The sequence below is a fragment of the Schistocerca piceifrons genome, unplaced genomic scaffold (assembly GCF_021461385.2).
Source record: "Schistocerca piceifrons isolate TAMUIC-IGC-003096 unplaced genomic scaffold, iqSchPice1.1 HiC_scaffold_608, whole genome shotgun sequence".
Taxonomy (NCBI): domain Eukaryota; kingdom Metazoa; phylum Arthropoda; class Insecta; order Orthoptera; family Acrididae; genus Schistocerca; species Schistocerca piceifrons.
In genome coordinates this window covers 21,788-49,359 of record NW_025728849.1, presented here as the reverse complement: position 1 = coordinate 49,359, position 27,572 = coordinate 21,788, and the positions used below count along the sequence as shown (strand labels likewise).

At 48.5% G+C, this 27,572-nt stretch overlaps 7 non-coding genes across 7 annotated transcripts; all 7 read left to right on the top strand.

The window, feature by feature from the left end:
• Positions 1–2,656: 2,656 nt before the first annotated feature.
• LOC124762835 lies at positions 2,657–2,776 on the top strand. Its single transcript, XR_007012575.1, has one exon. It is a non-coding gene; the product is annotated as a 5S ribosomal RNA (ribosomal RNA).
• A 3,648-nt stretch (positions 2,777–6,424) lies between these two features.
• LOC124762834 lies at positions 6,425–6,544 on the top strand. Its single transcript, XR_007012574.1, has one exon. It is a non-coding gene; the product is annotated as a 5S ribosomal RNA (ribosomal RNA).
• A 3,647-nt stretch (positions 6,545–10,191) lies between these two features.
• Positions 10,192–10,311, top strand: LOC124762832. The gene has a single exon (XR_007012573.1). It is a non-coding gene; the product is annotated as a 5S ribosomal RNA (ribosomal RNA).
• A 3,648-nt stretch (positions 10,312–13,959) lies between these two features.
• On the top strand, positions 13,960–14,079 carry LOC124762831. The gene has a single exon (XR_007012572.1). It is a non-coding gene; the product is annotated as a 5S ribosomal RNA (ribosomal RNA).
• A 3,644-nt stretch (positions 14,080–17,723) lies between these two features.
• LOC124762830 lies at positions 17,724–17,843 on the top strand. Its single transcript, XR_007012571.1, has one exon. It is a non-coding gene; the product is annotated as a 5S ribosomal RNA (ribosomal RNA).
• Positions 17,844–21,493: 3,650 nt separating this feature from the next.
• Positions 21,494–21,613, top strand: LOC124762829. The gene has a single exon (XR_007012570.1). It is a non-coding gene; the product is annotated as a 5S ribosomal RNA (ribosomal RNA).
• A 3,651-nt stretch (positions 21,614–25,264) lies between these two features.
• LOC124762828 lies at positions 25,265–25,384 on the top strand. The gene has a single exon (XR_007012569.1). It is a non-coding gene; the product is annotated as a 5S ribosomal RNA (ribosomal RNA).
• The last annotated feature ends 2,188 nt before the right edge of the window (positions 25,385–27,572 follow it).

Genomic DNA, 27,572 nt, shown 5'->3' with positions numbered 1-27,572 from the left:
AAGTCCAAAATAGAGACGAGTTTTCCAGACCATGACTGGCCACAGGTCTGGAAGAATGTCTCGGAACGGACACTTCCTGAGCACGCCAGGGACACGTGGTATAAAATCATCCACAAAACAGTGCCGACAAACGAAAAACTGGCACGCATAAAAATGCGGGAATCCCCAAACTGCGAGCTCTGCAACCAGACCGACACCATCGAGCATCGTTTTGGCTGCAGAGAGAGCGGGGAAATATGGGCGGCAGCGAGAAAAATGATCGCCCACATCAACAGAACCGACGAGAGGGCGATACATGTCTCAGCTGTCACTGTCCCGGACGCGAAGCCTTTCCCCAAATCGAAACGCCTGGCCACAATGTGGATCATCGCCATGACGGCACACGCCATCGTCACGAAACGGCAGACCGACAAGGCGCAGTTCCTCACGGACCTGTGGGAGGAACACAGGAGGGCCAAACAACGCTCCAAGTACCGAGAGACCTTCCAGAACTTCCTGCAGGTCCCGCTGGACGCCGCCTTCCGAGACGCCTTCAACACGACGTGACCGACGCCCTCCCACAACACCCACACCCCAGTCGCTGAGGACTTCGCCCACCAATCCCTCCAAAGCCCCGACGGCAAGAGTGGTGCATTGCGAAAGTGTTGTGAAAATGCGCGCAGAGTGAAAGTGGGTACGTGTAGCAGTGCCAAAGTGAGAGTGACGTGTGCCAATCATAGCCATACAGTGTCCAGTGCCCAATAGCCAAATAAAGCAGGCAAAAGGAAATGATCAGTTTTTAATTTAGTGCAAAGGATACAAGACGTGTTCCAAGGTAACAGCGAAATGTCAAACAGTGTATTTCATGTAATTAATGTGTACTCTCGCCATCTCCATTCAAGGTACGTTTTTTTTTCCCCTCTCTCTCTCTCTCTCTCTCTCTCTCTCTCTCTCTCTCTGTCTCTCTCTCTCTCTTCTATAATCATTTTTTTTGTTGTTGTTTTGTAGGTTTTTTTTGTGTTTGTCTGTGTTTATTCCTTTGATGTATCCGTGTGTATAGATATAGTTATATACATTTATAAAGTTCGGCGCATCATGTGCCAAAACGTTGCATACCCCTTTGCGATTTACAAAAATTCTAACTTTAGACTTTCTCTGCCCCAAATTTTCCGTGGAACTGTTGCGTCCACTCTCACACAGTACACTAAATAACTTCCCCATTCATCATTTATGCACATAGATGTTCTGGCCCATATTCTCCTTTAGCCTTTGGCAAACACATAGCGAACATGCCAAAATAGGTGTATTCAAATACCATACGGGGGAAAAAAAAAAAAAAACTTAAAATTAATTTAAATTCAATTTATAAAAAAAATCAAAGTAATGCAGTTTCTTTTTTATGTATAAAAAACCATAAACATTGAAGGGAAAAACTTATATAAAGGACACTCAGTGAATAAAAGTGTTGTAACTAAGCCAAGAGACTACTAAAAGAACAATCAGAACTGAAAACGAGAAAATATACAATTTCATGTAAAGATATGTAATTGTTAAAAATTGTAAATAAAAGTTTATATACGTTTAAAAAAAAAAAAAAAAAAAGGTGCTGTTGGCTCCCCTTCATTTTCTCCTTTTTACGCCGCTATCCCTGCCAGCCCTCTTTTCATACTACCTTTCTTTTGCGACATACGTGCTTCCTTAAGCATTTTCAACGTGCTAGGAATGCCTTGAAAATAACGAAACACTACGAATCGACAGATGTGACCTGAAATGAGTCAGGGCCACCTACTGTTTCGTAGCAGTGCAAAACTCCACAGAAGGAAAAAAAAAAAAAAAAAATGAAAATAAATGACTGTAATAAACATAACATACGATATGAATGGCCTCAGTTGGAAGAAGAATGTGCCAAGGAAGATTTCTTAAAAGTGCCTGAAGATAACAAAACGGTATGAACCGACAGATATGTTCTGAAATACGTCAGGGCTGCTTATTGTTTTGTAGCAGCGTACGACTGCAAACTTGTAAACAAAAATGTATCTTTCGTCGCTAGAAGAGAAGGATGCTTTGGCGACCCTCCTGTGCCTTGTGTCCCTGTTTTCGCACCTTTGCACAGGTCTACTGGCCGCAAACGGCGTCTCGGACACGCCCGTTAGGCCCACGGCCGTCTCGCAGATGTTTCTCGTGCTTGTGCTGTCATATGGGCCACGACCCGAGCGGCAGCGAGCGGCAGTCGAGCAAAGTCGGGACAAGTCGGGACGGAAGGGGAGAGGTGCGAATGCACTGCACAGATCACGCAAATACCTGGACGCGAGCCGCGCGGCGTGTGTCAGGTGAGGAAGCTGCCGGGGGCGCCCTCCAGCAGGACACTGCTACACCCCGCACAGCCCCCCGCCGGATAACGGGAACAAGATGCGTCGCCCGCGCCGCACGCACCAAGCGAAACGAATGACGGGCGGCGCACCGAGCAGCCGCGTGTCTCACGCAAGTGGCGGCGCGGCGCGCCCGCCAGTCCGGCAGACGCCTCTGAGACGCCGGACGCGCACTCGGCGCCGCCTTCGAGGCTCCAGCTGTTGCGGAAGGACGTGCTCTGCGTCAAATGTGTCACCGAAAACTGCGATTGTGTGTGTTGGGAGAAGAGGCAGAGGCGTCTTCTGTCGTGCGGCTACAGTATAAGGGCGCCAACGGCCATACCATGTTGAATACACCGGTTCTCGTCCGATCACCGAAGTTAAGCAACATCGGGCCCGGTTAGTACTTGGATGGGTGACCGCCTGGGAACACCGGGTGCTCGCACGCCTCGGATTCGGACCAAAATTCGGAAGAACAATCAAGAACGTCATTACAAATGCCACCTCAAAAATAACAGTAAACGGATGGACTTCCAAGTCAATAAGACTGGGAAGATCCGTCAGGCAAGGATGTCCATTATCGATGGCACTTTTCACAATAGCCCTCGACCCACTACTACGAAAACTAACAGCCGAAATCGGAGGATACACAATGGGTGCAACAAACATCGTATGCACGGCCTATGCTGACGACATGGGCATATTCATCCAAAACGAAGAAGAACTAGGAATAATCCAGCCTATCATGGAATCCTTCGAAAAGGCTTCAGGTGCCAAAACGAATCCGACGAAGACAGTGCTACTACCAATAGGCAACGGCAGACTGCGACCAGCGAGACAGTGGTACCGAGTGACAAACAACCATAGGGCACTCGGAGTGGAACTACAGCAGTGCCCTTTGAAAATGGCAGCACAAAACTGGCGCAGCGTCTTGAACACAACGAGAGGGCTCGTGAGGATACACGCGAACCGGAACCTGACGCTGAGCCAAAGAGTGCAGTTAGTAAACGAAACAATCCTGTCGAAAGCGTGGTACATGGCGCAAATACTATGTGCTCCGACGGAAATTGCGCGAGCGATAGGAAGTGCGGCGTACTACTTGCTGTGGAGGCGGGAAATCTTCAAGGTCTCCCAGGCGACGTGTTTCCTGTCAAGGGACGAAGGCGGACTTGGTCTGACTGACGTTAAGACGAAATGCGCGGCACTGCTTCTACACCGTGCGATGAAAATGGCAAACCAGAACAACAACAGTATAACGTCCAGCCTGATAAACCAATATAAACCTGAATCTGAAGAGGCTCCTGTAGACACTACGAACATACCATTCAAGTTGCGGCACATAAAACAGATGGCAATCGACAAGAGTTACATCACCGCGGTCGTTGCCAACCCACAGCAAAGAACGGCGAGGAACATCTACAGCGCTCTGAGGGGGAAGGCAAGAAAGTCCAAAATAGAGACGAGTTTTCCAGACCATGACTGGCCACAGGTCTGGAAGAATGTCTCGGAACGGACACTTCCTGAGCACGCCAGGGACACGTGGTATAAAATCATCCACAAAACAGTGCCGACAAACGAAAAACTGGCACGCATAAAAATGCGGGAATCCCCAAACTGCGAGCTCTGCAACCAGACCGACACCATCGAGCATCGTTTTGGCTGCAGAGAGAGCGGGGAAATATGGGCGGCAGCGAGAAAAATGATCGCCCACATCAACAGAACCGACGAGAGGGCGATACATGTCTCAGCTGTCACTGTCCCGGACGCGAAGCCTTTCCCCAAAGCGAAACGCCTGGCCACAATGTGGATCATCGCCATGACGGCACACGCCATCGTCACGAAACGGCAGACCGACAAGGCGCAGTTCCTCACGGACCTGTGGGAGGAACACAGGAGGGCCAAACAACGCTCCAAGTACCGAGAGACCTTCCAGAACTTCCTGCAGGTCCCGCTGGACGCCGCCTTCCGAGACGCCTTCAACACGACGTGACCGACGCCCTCCCACAACACCCACACCCCAGTCGCTGAGGACTTCGCCCACCAATCCCTCCAAAGCCCCGACGGCAAGAGTGGTGCATTGCGAAAGTGTTGTGAAAATGCGCGCAGAGTGAAAGTGGGTACGTGTAGCAGTGCCAAAGTGAGAGTGACGTGTGCCAATCATAGCCATACAGTGTCCAGTGCCCAATAGCCAAATAAAGCAGGCAAAAGGAAATGATCAGTTTTTAATTTAGTGCAAAGGATACAAGACGTGTTCCAAGGTAACAGCGAAATGTCAAACAGTGTATTTCATGTAATTAATGTGTACTCTCGCCATCTCCATTCAAGGTACGTTTTTTTTTCCCCTCTCTCTCTCTCTCTCTCTCTCTCTCTCTCTCTCTCTGTCTCTCTCTCTCTCTTCTATAAATATTTTTTTTGTTGTTGTTTTGTAGGTTTTTTTTGTGTTTGTCTGTGTTTATTCCTTTGATGTATCCGTGTGTATAGATATAGTTATATACATTTATAAAGTTCGGCGCATCATGTGCCAAAACGTTGCATACCCCTTTGCGATTTACAAAAATTCTAACTTTAGACTTTCTCTGCCCCAAATTTTCCGTGGAACTGTTGCGTCCACTCTCACACAGTACACTAAATAACTTCCCCATTCATCATTTATGCACATAGATGTTCTGGCCCATATTCTCCTTTAGCCTTTGGCAAACACATAGCGAACATGCCAAAATAGGTGTATTCAAATACCATACGGGGGAAAAAAAAAAAAAACTTAAAATTAATTTAAATTCAATTTATAAAAAAAATCAAAGTAATGCAGTTTCTTTTTTATGTATAAAAAACCATAAACATTGAAGGGAAAAACTTATATAAAGGACACTCAGTGAATAAAAGTGTTGTAACTAAGCCAAGAGACTACTAAAAGAACAATCAGAACTGAAAACGAGAAAATATACAATTTCATGTAAAGATATGTAATTGTTAAAAATTGTAAATAAAAGTTTATATACGTTTAAAAAAAAAAAAAAAAAAAAGGTGCTGTTGGCTCCCCTTCATTTTCTCCTTTTTACGCCGCTATCCCTGCCAGCCCTCTTTTCATACTACCTTTCTTTTGCGACATACGTGCTTCCTTAAGCATTTTCAACGTGCTAGGAATGCCTTGAAAATAACGAAACACTACGAATCGACAGATGTGACCTGAAATGAGTCAGGGCCACCTACTGTTTCGTAGCAGTGCAAAACTCCACAGAAGGAAAAAAAAAAAAAAAAATGAAAATAAATGACTGTAATAAACATAACATACGATATGAATGGCCTCAGTTGGAAGAAGAATGTGCCAAGGAAGATTTCTTAAAAGTGCCTGAAGATAACAAAACGGTATGAACCGACAGATATGTTCTGAAATACGTCAGGGCTGCTTATTGTTTTGTAGCAGCGTACGACTGCAAACTTGTAAACAAAAATGTATCTTTCGTCGCTAGAAGAGAAGGATGCTTTGGCGACCCTCCTGTGCCTTGTGTCCCTGTTTTCGCACCTTTGCACAGGTCTACTGGCCGCAAACGGCGTCTCGGACACGCCCGTTAGGCCCACGGCCGTCTCGCAGATGTTTCTCGTGCTTGTGCTGTCATATGGGCCACGACCCGAGCGGCAGCGAGCGGCAGTCGAGCAAAGTCGGGACAAGTCGGGACGGAAGGGGAGAGGTGCGAATGCACTGCACAGATCACGCAAATACCTGGACGCGAGCCGCGCGGCGTGTGTCAGGTGAGGAAGCTGCCGGGGGCGCCCTCCAGCAGGACACTGCTACACCCCGCACAGCCCCCCGCCGGATAACGGGAACAAGATGCGTCGCCCGCGCCGCACGCACCAAGCGAAACGAATGACGGGCGGCGCACCGAGCAGCCGCGTGTCTCACGCAAGTGGCGGCGCGGCGCGCCTGCCAGTCCGGCAGACGCCTCTGAGACGCCGGACGCGCACTCGGCGCCGCCTTCGAGGCTCCAGCTGTTGCGGAAGGACGTGCTCTGCGTCAAATGTGTCACCGAAAACTGCGATTGTGTGTGTTGGGAGAAGAGGCAGAGGCGTCTTCTGTCGTGCGGCTACAGTATAAGGGCGCCAACGGCCATACCATGTTGAATACACCGGTTCTCGTCCGATCACCGAAGTTAAGCAACATCGGGCCCGGTTAGTACTTGGATGGGTGACCGCCTGGGAACACCGGGTGCTCGCACGCCTCGGATTCGGACCAAAATTCGGAAGAACAATCAAGAACGTCATTACAAATGCCACCTCAAAAATAACAGTAAACGGATGGACTTCCAAGTCAATAAGACTGGGAAGATCCGTCAGGCAAGGATGTCCATTATCGATGGCACTTTTCACAATAGCCCTCGACCCACTACTACGAAAACTAACAGCCGAAATCGGAGGATACACAATGGGTGCAACAAACATCGTATGCACGGCCTATGCTGACGACATGGGCATATTCATCCAAAACGAAGAAGAACTAGGAATAATCCAGCCTATCATGGAATCCTTCGAAAAGGCTTTAGGTGCCAAAACGAATCCGACGAAGACAGTGCTACTACCAATAGGCAACGGCAGACTGCGACCAGCGAGACAGTGGTACCGAGTGACAAACAACCATAGGGCACTCGGAGTGGAACTACAGCAGTGCCCTTTGAAAATGGCAGCACAAAACTGGCGCAGCGTCTTGAACACAACGAGAGGGCTCGTGAGGATACACGCGAACCGGAACCTGACGCTGAGCCAAAGAGTGCAGTTAGTAAACGAAACAATCCTGTCGAAAGCGTGGTACATGGCGCAAATACTATGTGCTCCGACGGAAATTGCGCGAGCGATAGGAAGTGCGGCGTACTACTTGCTGTGGAGGTGGGAAATCTTCAAGGTCTCCCAGGCGACGTGTTTCCTGTCAAGGGACGAAGGCGGACTTGGTCTGACTGACGTTAAGACGAAATGCGCGGCACTGCTTCTACACCGTGCGATGAAAATGGCAAACCAGAACAACAACAGTATAACGTCCAGCCTGATAAACCAATATAAACCTGAATCTGAAGAGGCTCCTGTAGACACTACGAACATACCATTCAAGTTGCGGCACATAAAACAGATGGCAATCGACAAGAGTTACATCACCGCGGTCGTTGCCAACCCACAGCAAAGAACGGCGAGGAACATCTACAGCGCTCTGAGGGGGAAGGCAAGAAAGTCCAAAATAGAGACGAGTTTTCCAGACCATGACTGGCCACAGGTCTGGAAGAATGTCTCGGAACGGACACTTCCTGAGCACGCCAGGGACACGTGGTATAAAATCATCCACAAAACAGTGCCGACAAACGAAAAACTGGCACGCATAAAAATGCGGGAATCCCCAAACTGCGAGCTCTGCAACCAGACCGACACCATCGAGCATCGTTTTGGCTGCAGAGAGAGCGGGGAAATATGGGCGGCAGCGAGAAAAATGATCGCCCACATCAACAGAACCGACGAGAGGGCGATACATGTCTCAGCTGTCACTGTCCCGGACGCGAAGCCTTTCCCCAAAGCGAAACGCCTGGCCACAATGTGGATCATCGCCATGACGGCACACGCCATCGTCACGAAACGGCAGACCGACAAGGCGCAGTTCCTCACGGACCTGTGGGAGGAACACAGGAGGGCCAAACAACGCTCCAAGTACCGAGAGACCTTCCAGAACTTCCTGCAGGTCCCGCTGGACGCCGCCTTCCGAGACGCCTTCAACACGACGTGACCGACGCCCTCCCACAACACCCACACCCCAGTCGCTGAGGACTTCGCCCACCAATCCCTCCAAAGCCCCGACGGCAAGAGTGGTGCATTGCGAAAGTGTTGTGAAAATGCGCGCAGAGTGAAAGTGGGTACGTGTAGCAGTGCCAAAGTGAGAGTGACGTGTGCCAATCATAGCCATACAGTGTCCAGTGCCCAATAGCCAAATAAAGCAGGCAAAAGGAAATGATCAGTTTTTAATTTAGTGCAAAGGATACAAGACGTGTTCCAAGGTAACAGCGAAATGTCAAACAGTGTATTTCATGTAATTAATGTGTACTCTCGCCATCTCCATTCAAGGTACGTTTTTTTTTCCCCTCTCTCTCTCTCTCTCTCTCTCTCTCTCTCTCTCTCTGTCTCTCTCTCTCTCTTCTATAAATATTTTTTTTGTTGTTGTTTTGTAGGTTTTTTTTGTGTTTGTCTGTGTTTATTCCTTTGATGTATCCGTGTGTATAGATATAGTTATATACATTTATAAAGTTCGGCGCATCATGTGCCAAAACGTTGCATACCCCTTTGCGATTTACAAAAATTCTAACTTTAGACTTTCTCTGCCCCAAATTTTCCGTGGAACTGTTGCGTCCACTCTCACACAGTACACTAAATAACTTCCCCATTCATCATTTATGCACATAGATGTTCTGGCCCATATTCTCCTTTAGCCTTTGGCAAACACATAGCGAACATGCCAAAATAGGTGTATTCAAATACCATACGGGGGAAAAAAAAAAAAAACTTAAAATTAATTTAAATTCAATTTATAAAAAAAATCAAAGTAATGCAGTTTCTTTTTTATGTATAAAAAACCATAAACATTGAAGGGAAAAACTTATATAAAGGACACTCAGTGAATAAAAGTGTTGTAACTAAGCCAAGAGACTACTAAAAGAACAATCAGAACTGAAAACGAGAAAATATACAATTTCATGTAAAGATATGTAATTGTTAAAAATTGTAAATAAAAGTTTATATACGTTTAAAAAAAAAAAAAAAAAAAGGTGCTGTTGGCTCCCCTTCATTTTCTCCTTTTTACGCCGCTATCCCTGCCAGCCCTCTTTTCATACTACCTTTCTTTTGCGACATACGTGCTTCCTTAAGCATTTTCAACGTGCTAGGAATGCCTTGAAAATAACGAAACACTACGAATCGACAGATGTGACCTGAAATGAGTCAGGGCCACCTACTGTTTCGTAGCAGTGCAAAACTCCACAGAAGGAAAAAAAAAAAAAAAAATGAAAATAAATGACTGTAATAAACATAACATACGATATGAATGGCCTCAGTTGGAAGAAGAATGTGCCAAGGAAGATTTCTTAAAAGTGCCTGAAGATAACAAAACGGTATGAACCGACAGATATGTTCTGAAATACGTCAGGGCTGCTTATTGTTTTGTAGCAGCGTACGACTGCAAACTTGTAAACAAAAATGTATCTTTCGTCGCTAGAAGAGAAGGATGCTTTGGCGACCCTCCTGTGCCTTGTGTCCCTGTTTTCGCACCTTTGCACAGGTCTACTGGCCGCAAACGGCGTCTCGGACACGCCCGTTAGGCCCACGGCCGTCTCGCAGATGTTTCTCGTGCTTGTGCTGTCATATGGGCCACGACCCGAGCGGCAGCGAGCGGCAGTCGAGCAAAGTCGGGACAAGTCGGGACGGAAGGGGAGAGGTGCGAATGCACTGCACAGATCACGCAAATACCTGGACGCGAGCCGCGCGGCGTGTGTCAGGTGAGGAAGCTGCCGGGGGCGCCCTCCAGCAGGACACTGCTACACCCCGCACAGCCCCCCGCCGGATAACGGGAACAAGATGCGTCGCCCGCGCCGCACGCACCAAGCGAAACGAATGACGGGCGGCGCACCGAGCAGCCGCGTGTCTCACGCAAGTGGCGGCGCGGCGCGCCCGCCAGTCCGGCAGACGCCTCTGAGACGCCGGACGCGCACTCGGCGCCGCCTTCGAGGCTCCAGCTGTTGCGGAAGGACGTGCTCTGCGTCAAATGTGTCACCGAAAACTGCGATTGTGTGTGTTGGGAGAAGAGGCAGAGGCGTCTTCTGTCGTGCGGCTACAGTATAAGGGCGCCAACGGCCATACCATGTTGAATACACCGGTTCTCGTCCGATCACCGAAGTTAAGCAACATCGGGCCCGGTTAGTACTTGGATGGGTGACCGCCTGGGAACACCGGGTGCTCGCACGCCTCGGATTCGGACCAAAATTCGGAAGAACAATCAAGAACGTCATTACAAATGCCACCTCAAAAATAACAGTAAACGGATGGACTTCCAAGTCAATAAGACTGGGAAGATCCGTCAGGCAAGGATGTCCATTATCGATGGCACTTTTCACAATAGCCCTCGACCCACTACTACGAAAACTAACAGCCGAAATCGGAGGATACACAATGGGTGCAACAAACATCGTATGCACGGCCTATGCTGACGACATGGGCATATTCATCCAAAACGAAGAAGAACTAGGAATAATCCAGCCTATCATGGAATCCTTCGAAAAGGCTTTAGGTGCCAAAACGAATCCGACGAAGACAGTGCTACTACCAATAGGCAACGGCAGACTGCGACCAGCGAGACAGTGGTACCGAGTGACAAACAACCATAGGGCACTCGGAGTGGAACTACAGCAGTGCCCTTTGAAAATGGCAGCACAAAACTGGCGCAGCGTCTTGAACACAACGAGAGGGCTCGTGAGGATACACGCGAACCGGAACCTGACGCTGAGCCAAAGAGTGCAGTTAGTAAACGAAACAATCCTGTCGAAAGCGTGGTACATGGCGCAAATACTATGTGCTCCGACGGAAATTGCGCGAGCGATAGGAAGTGCGGCGTACTACTTGCTGTGGAGGTGGGAAATCTTCAAGGTCTCCCAGGCGACGTGTTTCCTGTCAAGGGACGAAGGCGGACTTGGTCTGACTGACGTTAAGACGAAATGCGCGGCACTGCTTCTACACCGTGCGATGAAAATGGCAAACCAGAACAACAACAGTATAACGTCCAGCCTGATAAACCAATATAAACCTGAATCTGAAGAGGCTCCTGTAGACACTACGAACATACCATTCAAGTTGCGGCACATAAAACAGATGGCAATCGACAAGAGTTACATCACCGCGGTCGTTGCCAACCCACAGCAAAGAACGGCGAGGAACATCTACAGCGCTCTGAGGGGGAAGGCAAGAAAGTCCAAAATAGAGACGAGTTTTCCAGACCATGACTGGCCACAGGTCTGGAAGAATGTCTCGGAACGGACACTTCCTGAGCACGCCAGGGACACGTGGTATAAAATCATCCACAAAACAGTGCCGACAAACGAAAAACTGGCACGCATAAAAATGCGGGAATCCCCAAACTGCGAGCTCTGCAACCAGACCGACACCATCGAGCATCGTTTTGGCTGCAGAGAGAGCGGGGAAATATGGGCGGCAGCGAGAAAAATGATCGCCCACATCAACAGAACCGACGAGAGGGCGATACATGTCTCAGCTGTCACTGTCCCGGACGCGAAGCCTTTCCCCAAAGCGAAACGCCTGGCCACAATGTGGATCATCGCCATGACGGCACACGCCATCGTCACGAAACGGCAGACCGACAAGGCGCAGTTCCTCACGGACCTGTGGGAGGAACACAGGAGGGCCAAACAACGCTCCAAGTACCGAGAGACCTTCCAGAACTTCCTGCAGGTCCCGCTGGACGCCGCCTTCCGAGACGCCTTCAACACGACGTGACCGACGCCCTCCCACAACACCCACACCCCAGTCGCTGAGGACTTCGCCCACCAATCCCTCCAAAGCCCCGACGGCAAGAGTGGTGCATTGCGAAAGTGTTGTGAAAATGCGCGCAGAGTGAAAGTGGGTACGTGTAGCAGTGCCAAAGTGAGAGTGACGTGTGCCAATCATAGCCATACAGTGTCCAGTGCCCAATAGCCAAATAAAGCAGGCAAAAGGAAATGATCAGTTTTTAATTTAGTGCAAAGGATACAAGACGTGTTCCAAGGTAACAGCGAAATGTCAAACAGTGTATTTCATGTAATTAATGTGTACTCTCGCCATCTCCATTCAAGGTACGTTTTTTTTTCCCCTCTCTCTCTCTCTCTCTCTCTCTCTCTCTCTCTCTGTCTCTCTCTCTCTCTTCTATAATCATTTTTTTTGTTGTTGTTTTGTAGGTTTTTTTTGTGTTTGTCTGTGTTTATTCCTTTGATGTATCCGTGTGTATAGATATAGTTATATACATTTATAAAGTTCGGCGCATCATGTGCCAAAACGTTGCATACCCCTTTGCGATTTACAAAAATTCTAACTTTAGACTTTCTCTGCCCCAAATTTTCCGTGGAACTGTTGCGTCCACTCTCACACAGTACACTAAATAACTTCCCCATTCATCATTTATGCACATAGATGTTCTGGCCCATATTCTCCTTTAGCCTTTGGCAAACACATAGCGAACATGCCAAAATAGGTGTATTCAAATACCATACGGGGGAAAAAAAAAAAAAAACTTAAAATTAATTTAAATTCAATTTATAAAAAAAATCAAAGTAATGCAGTTTCTTTTTTATGTATAAAAAACCATAAACATTGAAGGGAAAAACTTATATAAAGGACACTCAGTGAATAAAAGTGTTGTAACTAAGCCAAGAGACTACTAAAAGAACAATCAGAACTGAAAACGAGAAAATATACAATTTCATGTAAAGATATGTAATTGTTAAAAATTGTAAATAAAAGTTTATATACGTTTAAAAAAAAAAAAAAAAAAAAGGTGCTGTTGGCTCCCCTTCATTTTCTCCTTTTTACGCCGCTATCCCTGCCAGCCCTCTTTTCATACTACCTTTCTTTTGCGACAAACGTGCTTCCTTAAGCATTTTCAACGTGCTAGGAATGCCTTGAAAATAACGAAACACTACGAATCGACAGATGTGACCTGAAATGAGTCAGGGCCACCTACTGTTTCGTAGCAGTGCAAAACTCCACAGAAGGAAAAAAAAAAAAAAAAAATGAAAATAAATGACTGTAATAAACATAACATACGATATGAATGGCCTCAGTTGGAAGAAGAATGTGCCAAGGAAGATTTCTTAAAAGTGCCTGAAGATAACAAAACGGTATGAACCGACAGATATGTTCTGAAATACGTCAGGGCTGCTTATTGTTTTGTAGCAGCGTACGACTGCAAACTTGTAAACAAAAATGTATCTTTCGTCGCTAGAAGAGAAGGATGCTTTGGCGACCCTCCTGTGCCTTGTGTCCCTGTTTTCGCACCTTTGCACAGGTCTACTGGCCGCAAACGGCGTCTCGGACACGCCCGTTAGGCCCACGGCCGTCTCGCAGATGTTTCTCGTGCTTGTGCTGTCATATGGGCCACGACCCGAGCGGCAGCGAGCGGCAGTCGAGCAAAGTCGGGACAAGTCGGGACGGAAGGGGAGAGGTGCGAATGCACTGCACAGATCACGCAAATACCTGGACGCGAGCCGCGCGGCGTGTGTCAGGTGAGGAAGCTGCCGGGGGCGCCCTCCAGCAGGACACTGCTACACCCCGCACAGCCCCCCGCCGGATAACGGGAACAAGATGCGTCGCCCGCGCCGCACGCACCAAGCGAAACGAATGACGGGCGGCGCACCGAGCAGCCGCGTGTCTCACGCAAGTGGCGGCGCGGCGCGCCCGCCAGTCCGGCAGACGCCTCTGAGACGCCGGACGCGCACTCGGCGCCGCCTTCGAGGCTCCAGCTGTTGCGGAAGGACGTGCTCTGCGTCAAATGTGTCACCGAAAACTGCGATTGTGTGTGTTGGGAGAAGAGGCAGAGGCGTCTTCTGTCGTGCGGCTACAGTATAAGGGCGCCAACGGCCATACCATGTTGAATACACCGGTTCTCGTCCGATCACCGAAGTTAAGCAACATCGGGCCCGGTTAGTACTTGGATGGGTGACCGCCTGGGAACACCGGGTGCTCGCACGCCTCGGATTCGGACCAAAATTCGGAAGAACAATCAAGAACGTCATTACAAATGCCACCTCAAAAATAACAGTAAACGGATGGACTTCCAAGTCAATAAGACTGGGAAGATCCGTCAGGCAAGGATGTCCATTATCGATGGCACTTTTCACAATAGCCCTCGACCCACTACTACGAAAACTAACAGCCGAAATCGGAGGATACACAATGGGTGCAACAAACATCGTATGCACGGCCTATGCTGACGACATGGGCATATTCATCCAAAACGAAGAAGAACTAGGAATAATCCAGCCTATCATGGAATCCTTCGAAAAGGCTTCAGGTGCCAAAACGAATCCGACGAAGACAGTGCTACTACCAATAGGCAACGGCAGACTGCGACCAGCGAGACAGTGGTACCGAGTGACAAACAACCATAGGGCACTCGGAGTGGAACTACAGCAGTGCCCTTTGAAAATGGCAGCACAAAACTGGCGCAGCGTCTTGAACACAACGAGAGGGCTCGTGAGGATACACGCGAACCGGAACCTGACGCTGAGCCAAAGAGTGCAGTTAGTAAACGAAACAATCCTGTCGAAAGCGTGGTACATGGCGCAAATACTATGTGCTCCGACGGAAATTGCGCGAGCGATAGGAAGTGCGGCGTACTACTTGCTGTGGAGGCGGGAAATCTTCAAGGTCTCCCAGGCGACGTGTTTCCTGTCAAGGGACGAAGGCGGACTTGGTCTGACTGACGTTAAGACGAAATGCGCGGCACTGCTTCTACACCGTGCGATGAAAATGGCAAACCAGAACAACAACAGTATAACGTCCAGCCTGATAAACCAATATAAACCTGAATCTGAAGAGGCTCCTGTAGACACTACGAACATACCATTCAAGTTGCGGCACATAAAACAGATGGCAATCGACAAGAGTTACATCACCGCGGTCGTTGCCAACCCACAGCAAAGAACGGCGAGGAACATCTACAGCGCTCTGAGGGGGAAGGCAAGAAAGTCCAAAATAGAGACGAGTTTTCCAGACCATGACTGGCCACAGGTCTGGAAGAATGTCTCGGAACGGACACTTCCTGAGCACGCCAGGGACACGTGGTATAAAATCATCCACAAAACAGTGCCGACAAACGAAAAACTGGCACGCATAAAAATGCGGGAATCCCCAAACTGCGAGCTCTGCAACCAGACCGACACCATCGAGCATCGTTTTGGCTGCAGAGAGAGCGGGGAAATATGGGCGGCAGCGAGAAAAATGATCGCCCACATCAACAGAACCGACGAGAGGGCGATACATGTCTCAGCTGTCACTGTCCCGGACGCGAAGCCTTTCCCCAAAGCGAAACGCCTGGCCACAATGTGGATCATCGCCATGACGGCACACGCCATCGTCACGAAACGGCAGACCGACAAGGCGCAGTTCCTCACGGACCTGTGGGAGGAACACAGGAGGGCCAAACAACGCTCCAAGTACCGAGAGACCTTCCAGAACTTCCTGCAGGTCCCGCTGGACGCCGCCTTCCGAGACGCCTTCAACACGACGTGACCGACGCCCTCCCACAACACCCACACCCCAGTCGCTGAGGACTTCGCCCACCAATCCCTCCAAAGCCCCGACGGCAAGAGTGGTGCATTGCGAAAGTGTTGTGAAAATGCGCGCAGAGTGAAAGTGGGTACGTGTAGCAGTGCCAAAGTGAGAGTGACGTGTGCCAATCATAGCCATACAGTGTCCAGTGCCCAATAGCCAAATAAAGCAGGCAAAAGGAAATGATCAGTTTTTAATTTAGTGCAAAGGATACAAGACGTGTTCCAAGGTAACAGCGAAATGTCAAACAGTGTATTTCATGTAATTAATGTGTACTCTCGCCATCTCCATTCAAGGTACGTTTTTTTTTCCCCTCTCTCTCTCTCTCTCTCTCTCTCTCTCTCTCTCTGTCTCTCTCTCTCTCTTCTATAATCATTTTTTTTGTTGTTGTTTTGTAGGTTTTTTTTGTGTTTGTCTGTGTTTATTCCTTTGATGTATCCGTGTGTATAGATATAGTTATATACATTTATAAAGTTCGGCGCATCATGTGCCAAAACGTTGCATACCCCTTTGCGATTTACAAAAATTCTAACTTTAGACTTTCTCTGCCCCAAATTTTCCGTGGAACTGTTGCGTCCACTCTCACACAGTACACTAAATAACTTCCCCATTCATCATTTATGCACATAGATGTTCTGGCCCATATTCTCCTTTAGCCTTTGGCAAACACATAGCGAACATGCCAAAATAGGTGTATTCAAATACCATACGGGGGAAAAAAAAAAAACTTAAAATTAATTTAAATTCAATTTATAAAAAAAATCAAAGTAATGCAGTTTCTTTTTTATGTATAAAAAACCATAAACATTGAAGGGAAAAACTTATATAAAGGACACTCAGTGAATAAAAGTGTTGTAACTAAGCCAAGAGACTACTAAAAGAACAATCAGAACTGAAAACGAGAAAATATACAATTTCATGTAAAGATATGTAATTGTTAAAAATTGTAAATAAAAGTTTATATACGTTTAAAAAAAAAAAAAAAAAAAAGGTGCTGTTGGCTCCCCTTCATTTTCTCCTTTTTACGCCGCTATCCCTGCCAGCCCTCTTTTCATACTACCTTTCTTTTGCGACAAACGTGCTTCCTTAAGCATTTTCAACGTGCTAGGAATGCCTTGAAAATAACGAAACACTACGAATCGACAGATGTGACCTGAAATGAGTCAGGGCCACCTACTGTTTCGTAGCAGTGCAAAACTCCACAGAAGGAAAAAAAAAAAAAAAAATGAAAATAAATGACTGTAATAAACATAACATACGATATGAATGGCCTCAGTTGGAAGAAGAATGTGCCAAGGAAGATTTCTTAAAAGTGCCTGAAGATAACAAAACGGTATGAACCGACAGATATGTTCTGAAATACGTCAGGGCTGCTTATTGTTTTGTAGCAGCGTACGACTGCAAACTTGTAAACAAAAATGTATCTTTCGTCGCTAGAAGAGAAGGATGCTTTGGCGACCCTCCTGTGCCTTGTGTCCCTGTTTTCGCACCTTTGCACAGGTCTACTGGCCGCAAACGGCGTCTCGGACACGCCCGTTAGGCCCACGGCCGTCTCGCAGATGTTTCTCGTGCTTGTGCTGTCATATGGGCCACGACCCGAGCGGCAGCGAGCGGCAGTCGAGCAAAGTCGGGACAAGTCGGGACGGAAGGGGAGAGGTGCGAATGCACTGCACAGATCACGCAAATACCTGGACGCGAGCCGCGCGGCGTGTGTCAGGTGAGGAAGCTGCCGGGGGCGCCCTCCAGCAGGACACTGCTACACCCCGCACAGCCCCCCGCCGGATAACGGGAACAAGATGCGTCGCCCGCGCCGCACGCACCAAGCGAAACGAATGACGGGCGGCGCACCGAGCAGCCGCGTGTCTCACGCAAGTGGCGGCGCGGCGCGCCCGCCAGTCCGGCAGACGCCTCTGAGACGCCGGACGCGCACTCGGCGCCGCCTTCGAGGCTCCAGCTGTTGCGGAAGGACGTGCTCTGCGTCAAATGTGTCACCGAAAACTGCGATTGTGTGTGTTGGGAGAAGAGGCAGAGGCGTCTTCTGTCGTGCGGCTACAGTATAAGGGCGCCAACGGCCATACCATGTTGAATACACCGGTTCTCGTCCGATCACCGAAGTTAAGCAACATCGGGCCCGGTTAGTACTTGGATGGGTGACCGCCTGGGAACACCGGGTGCTCGCACGCCTCGGATTCGGACCAAAATTCGGAAGAACAATCAAGAACGTCATTACAAATGCCACCTCAAAAATAACAGTAAACGGATGGACTTCCAAGTCAATAAGACTGGGAAGATCCGTCAGGCAAGGATGTCCATTATCGATGGCACTTTTCACAATAGCCCTCGACCCACTACTACGAAAACTAACAGCCGAAATCGGAGGATACACAATGGGTGCAACAAACATCGTATGCACGGCCTATGCTGACGACATGGGCATATTCATCCAAAACGAAGAAGAACTAGGAATAATCCAGCCTATCATGGAATCCTTCGAAAAGGCTTCAGGTGCCAAAACGAATCCGACGAAGACAGTGCTACTACCAATAGGCAACGGCAGACTGCGACCAGCGAGACAGTGGTACCGAGTGACAAACAACCATAGGGCACTCGGAGTGGAACTACAGCAGTGCCCTTTGAAAATGGCAGCACAAAACTGGCGCAGCGTCTTGAACACAACGAGAGGGCTCGTGAGGATACACGCGAACCGGAACCTGACGCTGAGCCAAAGAGTGCAGTTAGTAAACGAAACAATCCTGTCGAAAGCGTGGTACATGGCGCAAATACTATGTGCTCCGACGGAAATTGCGCGAGCGATAGGAAGTGCGGCGTACTACTTGCTGTGGAGGCGGGAAATCTTCAAGGTCTCCCAGGCGACGTGTTTCCTGTCAAGGGACGAAGGCGGACTTGGTCTGACTGACGTTAAGACGAAATGCGCGGCACTGCTTCTACACCGTGCGATGAAAATGGCAAACCAGAACAACAACAGTATAACGTCCAGCCTGATAAACCAATATAAACCTGAATCTGAAGAGGCTCCTGTAGACACTACGAACATACCATTCAAGTTGCGGCACATAAAACAGATGGCAATCGACAAGAGTTACATCACCGCGGTCGTTGCCAACCCACAGCAAAGAACGGCGAGGAACATCTACAGCGCTCTGAGGGGGAAGGCAAGAAAGTCCAAAATAGAGACGAGTTTTCCAGACCATGACTGGCCACAGGTCTGGAAGAATGTCTCGGAACGGACACTTCCTGAGCACGCCAGGGACACGTGGTATAAAATCATCCACAAAACAGTGCCGACAAACGAAAAACTGGCACGCATAAAAATGCGGGAATCCCCAAACTGCGAGCTCTGCAACCAGACCGACACCATCGAGCATCGTTTTGGCTGCAGAGAGAGCGGGGAAATATGGGCGGCAGCGAGAAAAATGATCGCCCACATCAACAGAACCGACGAGAGGGCGATACATGTCTCAGCTGTCACTGTCCCGGACGCGAAGCCTTTCCCCAAAGCGAAACGCCTGGCCACAATGTGGATCATCGCCATGACGGCACACGCCATCGTCACGAAACGGCAGACCGACAAGGCGCAGTTCCTCACGGACCTGTGGGAGGAACACAGGAGGGCCAAACAACGCTCCAAGTACCGAGAGACCTTCCAGAACTTCCTGCAGGTCCCGCTGGACGCCGCCTTCCGAGACGCCTTCAACACGACGTGACCGACGCCCTCCCACAACACCCACACCCCAGTCGCTGAGGACTTCGCCCACCAATCCCTCCAAAGCCCCGACGGCAAGAGTGGTGCATTGCGAAAGTGTTGTGAAAATGCGCGCAGAGTGAAAGTGGGTACGTGTAGCAGTGCCAAAGTGAGAGTGACGTGTGCCAATCATAGCCATACAGTGTCCAGTGCCCAATAGCCAAATAAAGCAGGCAAAAGGAAATGATCAGTTTTTAATTTAGTGCAAAGGATACAAGACGTGTTCCAAGGTAACAGCGAAATGTCAAACAGTGTATTTCATGTAATTAATGTGTACTCTCGCCATCTCCATTCAAGGTACGTTTTTTTTTCCCCTCTCTCTCTCTCTCTCTCTCTCTCTCTCTCTCTCTCTGTCTCTCTCTCTCTCTTCTATAATCATTTTTTTTGTTGTTGTTTTGTAGGTTTTTTTTGTGTTTGTCTGTGTTTATTCCTTTGATGTATCCGTGTGTATAGATATAGTTATATACATTTATAAAGTTCGGCGCATCATGTGCCAAAACGTTGCATACCCCTTTGCGATTTACAAAAATTCTAACTTTAGACTTTCTCTGCCCCAAATTTTCCGTGGAACTGTTGCGTCCACTCTCACACAGTACACTAAATAACTTCCCCATTCATCATTTATGCACATAGATGTTCTGGCCCATATTCTCCTTTAGCCTTTGGCAAACACATAGCGAACATGCCAAAATAGGTGTATTCAAATACCATACGGGGGAAAAAAAAAAAAAAACTTAAAATTAATTTAAATTCAATTTATAAAAAAAATCAAAGTAATGCAGTTTCTTTTTTATGTATAAAAAACCATAAACATTGAAGGGAAAAACTTATATAAAGGACACTCAGTGAATAAAAGTGTTGTAACTAAGCCAAGAGACTACTAAAAGAACAATCAGAACTGAAAACGAGAAAATATACAATTTCATGTAAAGATATGTAATTGTTAAAAATTGTAAATAAAAGTTTATATACGTTTAAAAAAAAAAAAAAAAAAAAGGTGCTGTTGGCTCCCCTTCATTTTCTCCTTTTTACGCCGCTATCCCTGCCAGCCCTCTTTTCATACTACCTTTCTTTTGCGACAAACGTGCTTCCTTAAGCATTTTCAACGTGCTAGGAATGCCTTGAAAATAACGAAACACTACGAATCGACAGATGTGACCTGAAATGAGTCAGGGCCACCTACTGTTTCGTAGCAGTGCAAAACTCCACAGAAGGAAAAAAAAAAAAAAAAAATGAAAATAAATGACTGTAATAAACATAACATACGATATGAATGGCCTCAGTTGGAAGAAGAATGTGCCAAGGAAGATTTCTTAAAAGTGCCTGAAGATAACAAAACGGTATGAACCGACAGATATGTTCTGAAATACGTCAGGGCTGCTTATTGTTTTGTAGCAGCGTACGACTGCAAACTTGTAAACAAAAATGTATCTTTCGTCGCTAGAAGAGAAGGATGCTTTGGCGACCCTCCTGTGCCTTGTGTCCCTGTTTTCGCACCTTTGCACAGGTCTACTGGCCGCAAACGGCGTCTCGGACACGCCCGTTAGGCCCACGGCCGTCTCGCAGATGTTTCTCGTGCTTGTGCTGTCATATGGGCCACGACCCGAGCGGCAGCGAGCGGCAGTCGAGCAAAGTCGGGACAAGTCGGGACGGAAGGGGAGAGGTGCGAATGCACTGCACAGATCACGCAAATACCTGGACGCGAGCCGCGCGGCGTGTGTCAGGTGAGGAAGCTGCCGGGGGCGCCCTCCAGCAGGACACTGCTACACCCCGCACAGCCCCCCGCCGGATAACGGGAACAAGATGCGTCGCCCGCGCCGCACGCACCAAGCGAAACGAATGACGGGCGGCGCACCGAGCAGCCGCGTGTCTCACGCAAGTGGCGGCGCGGCGCGCCCGCCAGTCCGGCAGACGCCTCTGAGACGCCGGACGCGCACTCGGCGCCGCCTTCGAGGCTCCAGCTGTTGCGGAAGGACGTGCTCTGCGTCAAATGTGTCACCGAAAACTGCGATTGTGTGTGTTGGGAGAAGAGGCAGAGGCGTCTTCTGTCGTGCGGCTACAGTATAAGGGCGCCAACGGCCATACCATGTTGAATACACCGGTTCTCGTCCGATCACCGAAGTTAAGCAACATCGGGCCCGGTTAGTACTTGGATGGGTGACCGCCTGGGAACACCGGGTGCTCGCACGCCTCGGATTCGGACCAAAATTCGGAAGAACAATCAAGAACGTCATTACAAATGCCACCTCAAAAATAACAGTAAACGGATGGACTTCCAAGTCAATAAGACTGGGAAGATCCGTCAGGCAAGGATGTCCATTATCGATGGCACTTTTCACAATAGCCCTCGACCCACTACTACGAAAACTAACAGCCGAAATCGGAGGATACACAATGGGTGCAACAAACATCGTATGCACGGCCTATGCTGACGACATGGGCATATTCATCCAAAACGAAGAAGAACTAGGAATAATCCAGCCTATCATGGAATCCTTCGAAAAGGCTTCAGGTGCCAAAACGAATCCGACGAAGACAGTGCTACTACCAATAGGCAACGGCAGACTGCGACCAGCGAGACAGTGGTACCGAGTGACAAACAACCATAGGGCACTCGGAGTGGAACTACAGCAGTGCCCTTTGAAAATGGCAGCACAAAACTGGCGCAGCGTCTTGAACACAACGAGAGGGCTCGTGAGGATACACGCGAACCGGAACCTGACGCTGAGCCAAAGAGTGCAGTTAGTAAACGAAACAATCCTGTCGAAAGCGTGGTACATGGCGCAAATACTATGTGCTCCGACGGAAATTGCGCGAGCGATAGGAAGTGCGGCGTACTACTTGCTGTGGAGGCGGGAAATCTTCAAGGTCTCCCAGGCGACGTGTTTCCTGTCAAGGGACGAAGGCGGACTTGGTCTGACTGACGTTAAGACGAAATGCGCGGCACTGCTTCTACACCGTGCGATGAAAATGGCAAACCAGAACAACAACAGTATAACGTCCAGCCTGATAAACCAATATAAACCTGAATCTGAAGAGGCTCCTGTAGACACTACGAACATACCATTCAAGTTGCGGCACATAAAACAGATGGCAATCGACAAGAGTTACATCACCGCGGTCGTTGCCAACCCACAGCAAAGAACGGCGAGGAACATCTACAGCGCTCTGAGGGGGAAGGCAAGAAAGTCCAAAATAGAGACGAGTTTTCCAGACCATGACTGGCCACAGGTCTGGAAGAATGTCTCGGAACGGACACTTCCTGAGCACGCCAGGGACACGTGGTATAAAATCATCCACAAAACAGTGCCGACAAACGAAAAACTGGCACGCATAAAAATGCGGGAATCCCCAAACTGCGAGCTCTGCAACCAGACCGACACCATCGAGCATCGTTTTGGCTGCAGAGAGAGCGGGGAAATATGGGCGGCAGCGAGAAAAATGATCGCCCACATCAACAGAACCGACGAGAGGGCGATACATGTCTCAGCTGTCACTGTCCCGGACGCGAAGCCTTTCCCCAAAGCGAAACGCCTGGCCACAATGTGGATCATCGCCATGACGGCACACGCCATCGTCACGAAACGGCAGACCGACAAGGCGCAGTTCCTCACGGACCTGTGGGAGGAACACAGGAGGGCCAAACAACGCTCCAAGTACCGAGAGACCTTCCAGAACTTCCTGCAGGTCCCGCTGGACGCCGCCTTCCGAGACGCCTTCAACACGACGTGACCGACGCCCTCCCACAACACCCACACCCCAGTCGCTGAGGACTTCGCCCACCAATCCCTCCAAAGCCCCGACGGCAAGAGTGGTGCATTGCGAAAGTGTTGTGAAAATGCGCGCAGAGTGAAAGTGGGTACGTGTAGCAGTGCCAAAGTGAGAGTGACGTGTGCCAATCATAGCCATACAGTGTCCAGTGCCCAATAGCCAAATAAAGCAGGCAAAAGGAAATGATCAGTTTTTAATTTAGTGCAAAGGATACAAGACGTGTTCCAAGGTAACAGCGAAATGTCAAACAGTGTATTTCATGTAATTAATGTGTACTCTCGCCATCTCCATTCAAGGTACGTTTTTTTTTCCCCTCTCTCTCTCTCTCTCTCTCTCTCTCTCTCTCTCTCTCTGTCTCTCTCTCTCTCTTCTATAATCATTTTTTTTGTTGTTGTTTTGTAGGTTTTTTTTGTGTTTGTCTGTGTTTATTCCTTTGATGTATCCGTGTGTATAGATATAGTTATATACATTTATAAAGTTCGGCGCATCATGTGCCAAAACGTTGCATACCCCTTTGCGATTTACAAAAATTCTAACTTTAGACTTTCTCTGCCCCAAATTTTCCGTGGAACTGTTGCGTCCACTCTCACACAGTACACTAAATAACTTCCCCATTCATCATTTATGCACATAGATGTTCTGGCCCATATTCTCCTTTAGCCTTTGGCAAACACATAGCGAACATGCCAAAATAGGTGTATTCAAATACCATACGGGGGAAAAAAAAAAAAAACTTAAAATTAATTTAAATTCAATTTATAAAAAAAATCAAAGTAATGCAGTTTCTTTTTTATGTATAAAAAACCATAAACATTGAAGGGAAAAACTTATATAAAGGACACTCAGTGAATAAAAGTGTTGTAACTAAGCCAAGAGACTACTAAAAGAACAATCAGAACTGAAAACGAGAAAATATACAATTTCATGTAAAGATATGTAATTGTTAAAAATTGTAAATAAAAGTTTATATACGTTTAAAAAAAAAAAAAAAAAAAAGGTGCTGTTGGCTCCCCTTCATTTTCTCCTTTTTACGCCGCTATCCCTGCCAGCCCTCTTTTCATACTACCTTTCTTTTGCGACAAACGTGCTTCCTTAAGCATTTTCAACGTGCTAGGAATGCCTTGAAAATAACGAAACACTACGAATCGACAGATGTGACCTGAAATGAGTCAGGGCCACCTACTGTTTCGTAGCAGTGCAAAACTCCACAGAAGGAAAAAAAAAAAAAAAAAATGAAAATAAATGACTGTAATAAACATAACATACGATATGAATGGCCTCAGTTGGAAGAAGAATGTGCCAAGGAAGATTTCTTAAAAGTGCCTGAAGATAACAAAACGGTATGAACCGACAGATATGTTCTGAAATACGTCAGGGCTGCTTATTGTTTTGTAGCAGCGTACGACTGCAAACTTGTAAACAAAAATGTATCTTTCGTCGCTAGAAGAGAAGGATGCTTTGGCGACCCTCCTGTGCCTTGTGTCCCTGTTTTCGCACCTTTGCACAGGTCTACTGGCCGCAAACGGCGTCTCGGACACGCCCGTTAGGCCCACGGCCGTCTCGCAGATGTTTCTCGTGCTTGTGCTGTCATATGGGCCACGACCCGAGCGGCAGCGAGCGGCAGTCGAGCAAAGTCGGGACAAGTCGGGACGGAAGGGGAGAGGTGCGAATGCACTGCACAGATCACGCAAATACCTGGACGCGAGCCGCGCGGCGTGTGTCAGGTGAGGAAGCTGCCGGGGGCGCCCTCCAGCAGGACACTGCTACACCCCGCACAGCCCCCCGCCGGATAACGGGAACAAGATGCGTCGCCCGCGCCGCACGCACCAAGCGAAACGAATGACGGGCGGCGCACCGAGCAGCCGCGTGTCTCACGCAAGTGGCGGCGCGGCGCGCCCGCCAGTCCGGCAGACGCCTCTGAGACGCCGGACGCGCACTCGGCGCCGCCTTCGAGGCTCCAGCTGTTGCGGAAGGACGTGCTCTGCGTCAAATGTGTCACCGAAAACTGCGATTGTGTGTGTTGGGAGAAGAGGCAGAGGCGTCTTCTGTCGTGCGGCTACAGTATAAGGGCGCCAACGGCCATACCATGTTGAATACACCGGTTCTCGTCCGATCACCGAAGTTAAGCAACATCGGGCCCGGTTAGTACTTGGATGGGTGACCGCCTGGGAACACCGGGTGCTCGCACGCCTCGGATTCGGACCAAAATTCGGAAGAACAATCAAGAACGTCATTACAAATGCCACCTCAAAAATAACAGTAAACGGATGGACTTCCAAGTCAATAAGACTGGGAAGATCCGTCAGGCAAGGATGTCCATTATCGATGGCACTTTTCACAATAGCCCTCGACCCACTACTACGAAAACTAACAGCCGAAATCGGAGGATACACAATGGGTGCAACAAACATCGTATGCACGGCCTATGCTGACGACATGGGCATATTCATCCAAAACGAAGAAGAACTAGGAATAATCCAGCCTATCATGGAATCCTTCGAAAAGGCTTCAGGTGCCAAAACGAATCCGACGAAGACAGTGCTACTACCAATAGGCAACGGCAGACTGCGACCAGCGAGACAGTGGTACCGAGTGACAAACAACCATAGGGCACTCGGAGTGGAACTACAGCAGTGCCCTTTGAAAATGGCAGCACAAAACTGGCGCAGCGTCTTGAACACAACGAGAGGGCTCGTGAGGATACACGCGAACCGGAACCTGACGCTGAGCCAAAGAGTGCAGTTAGTAAACGAAACAATCCTGTCGAAAGCGTGGTACATGGCGCAAATACTATGTGCTCCGACGGAAATTGCGCGAGCGATAGGAAGTGCGGCGTACTACTTGCTGTGGAGGCGGGAAATCTTCAAGGTCTCCCAGGCGACGTGTTTCCTGTCAAGGGACGAAGGCGGACTTGGTCTGACTGACGTTAAGACGAAATGCGCGGCACTGCTTCTACACCGTGCGATGAAAATGGCAAACCAGAACAACAACAGTATAACGTCCAGCCTGATAAACCAATATAAACCTGAATCTGAAGAGGCTCCTGTAGACACTACGAACATACCATTCAAGTTGCGGCACATAAAACAGATGGCAATCGACAAGAGTTACATCACCGCGGTCGTTGCCAACCCACAGCAAAGAACGGCGAGGAACATCTACAGCGCTCTGAGGGGGAAGGCAAGAAAGTCCAAAATAGAGACGAGTTTTCCAGACCATGACTGGCCACAGGTCTGGAAGAATGTCTCGGAACGGACACTTCCTGAGCACGCCAGGGACACGTGGTATAAAATCATCCACAAAACAGTGCCGACAAACGAAAAACTGGCACGCATAAAAATGCGGGAATCCCCAAACTGCGAGCTCTGCAACCAGACCGACACCATCGAGCATCGTTTTGGCTGCAGAGAGAGCGGGGAAATATGGGCGGCAGCGAGAAAAATGATCGCCCACATCAACAGAACCGACGAGAGGGCGATACATGTCTCAGCTGTCACTGTCCCGGACGCGAAGCCTTTCCCCAAAGCGAAACGCCTGGCCACAATGTGGATCATCGCCATGACGGCACACGCCATCGTCACGAAACGGCAGACCGACAAGGCGCAGTTCCTCACGGACCTGTGGGAGGAACACAGGAGGGCCAAACAACGCTCCAAGTACCGAGAGACCTTCCAGAACTTCCTGCAGGTCCCGCTGGACGCCGCCTTCCGAGACGCCTTCAACACGACGTGACCGACGCCCTCCCACAACACCCACACCCCAGTCGCTGAGGACTTCGCCCACCAATCCCTCCAAAGCCCCGACGGCAAGAGTGGTGCATTGCGAAAGTGTTGTGAAAATGCGCGCAGAGTGAAAGTGGGTACGTGTAGCAGTGCCAAAGTGAGAGTGACGTGTGCCAATCATAGCCATACAGTGTCCAGTGCCCAATAGCCAAATAAAGCAGGCAAAAGGAAATGATCAGTTTTTAATTTAGTGCAAAGGATACAAGACGTGTTCCAAGGTAACAGCGAAATGTCAAACAGTGTATTTCATGTAATTAATGTGTACTCTCGCCATCTCCATTCAAGGTACGTTTTTTTTTCCCCTCTCTCTCTCTCTCTCTCTCTCTCTCTCTCTCTCTGTCTCTCTCTCTCTCTTCTATAATCATTTTTTTTGTTGTTGTTTTGTAGGTTTTTTTTGTGTTTGTCTGTGTTTATTCCTTTGATGTATCCGTGTGTATAGATATAGTTATATACATTTATAAAGTTCGGCGCATCATGTGCCAAAACGTTGCATACCCCTTTGCGATTTACAAAAATTCTAACTTTAGACTTTCTCTGCCCCAAATTTTCCGTGGAACTGTTGCGTCCACTCTCACACAGTACACTAAATAACTTCCC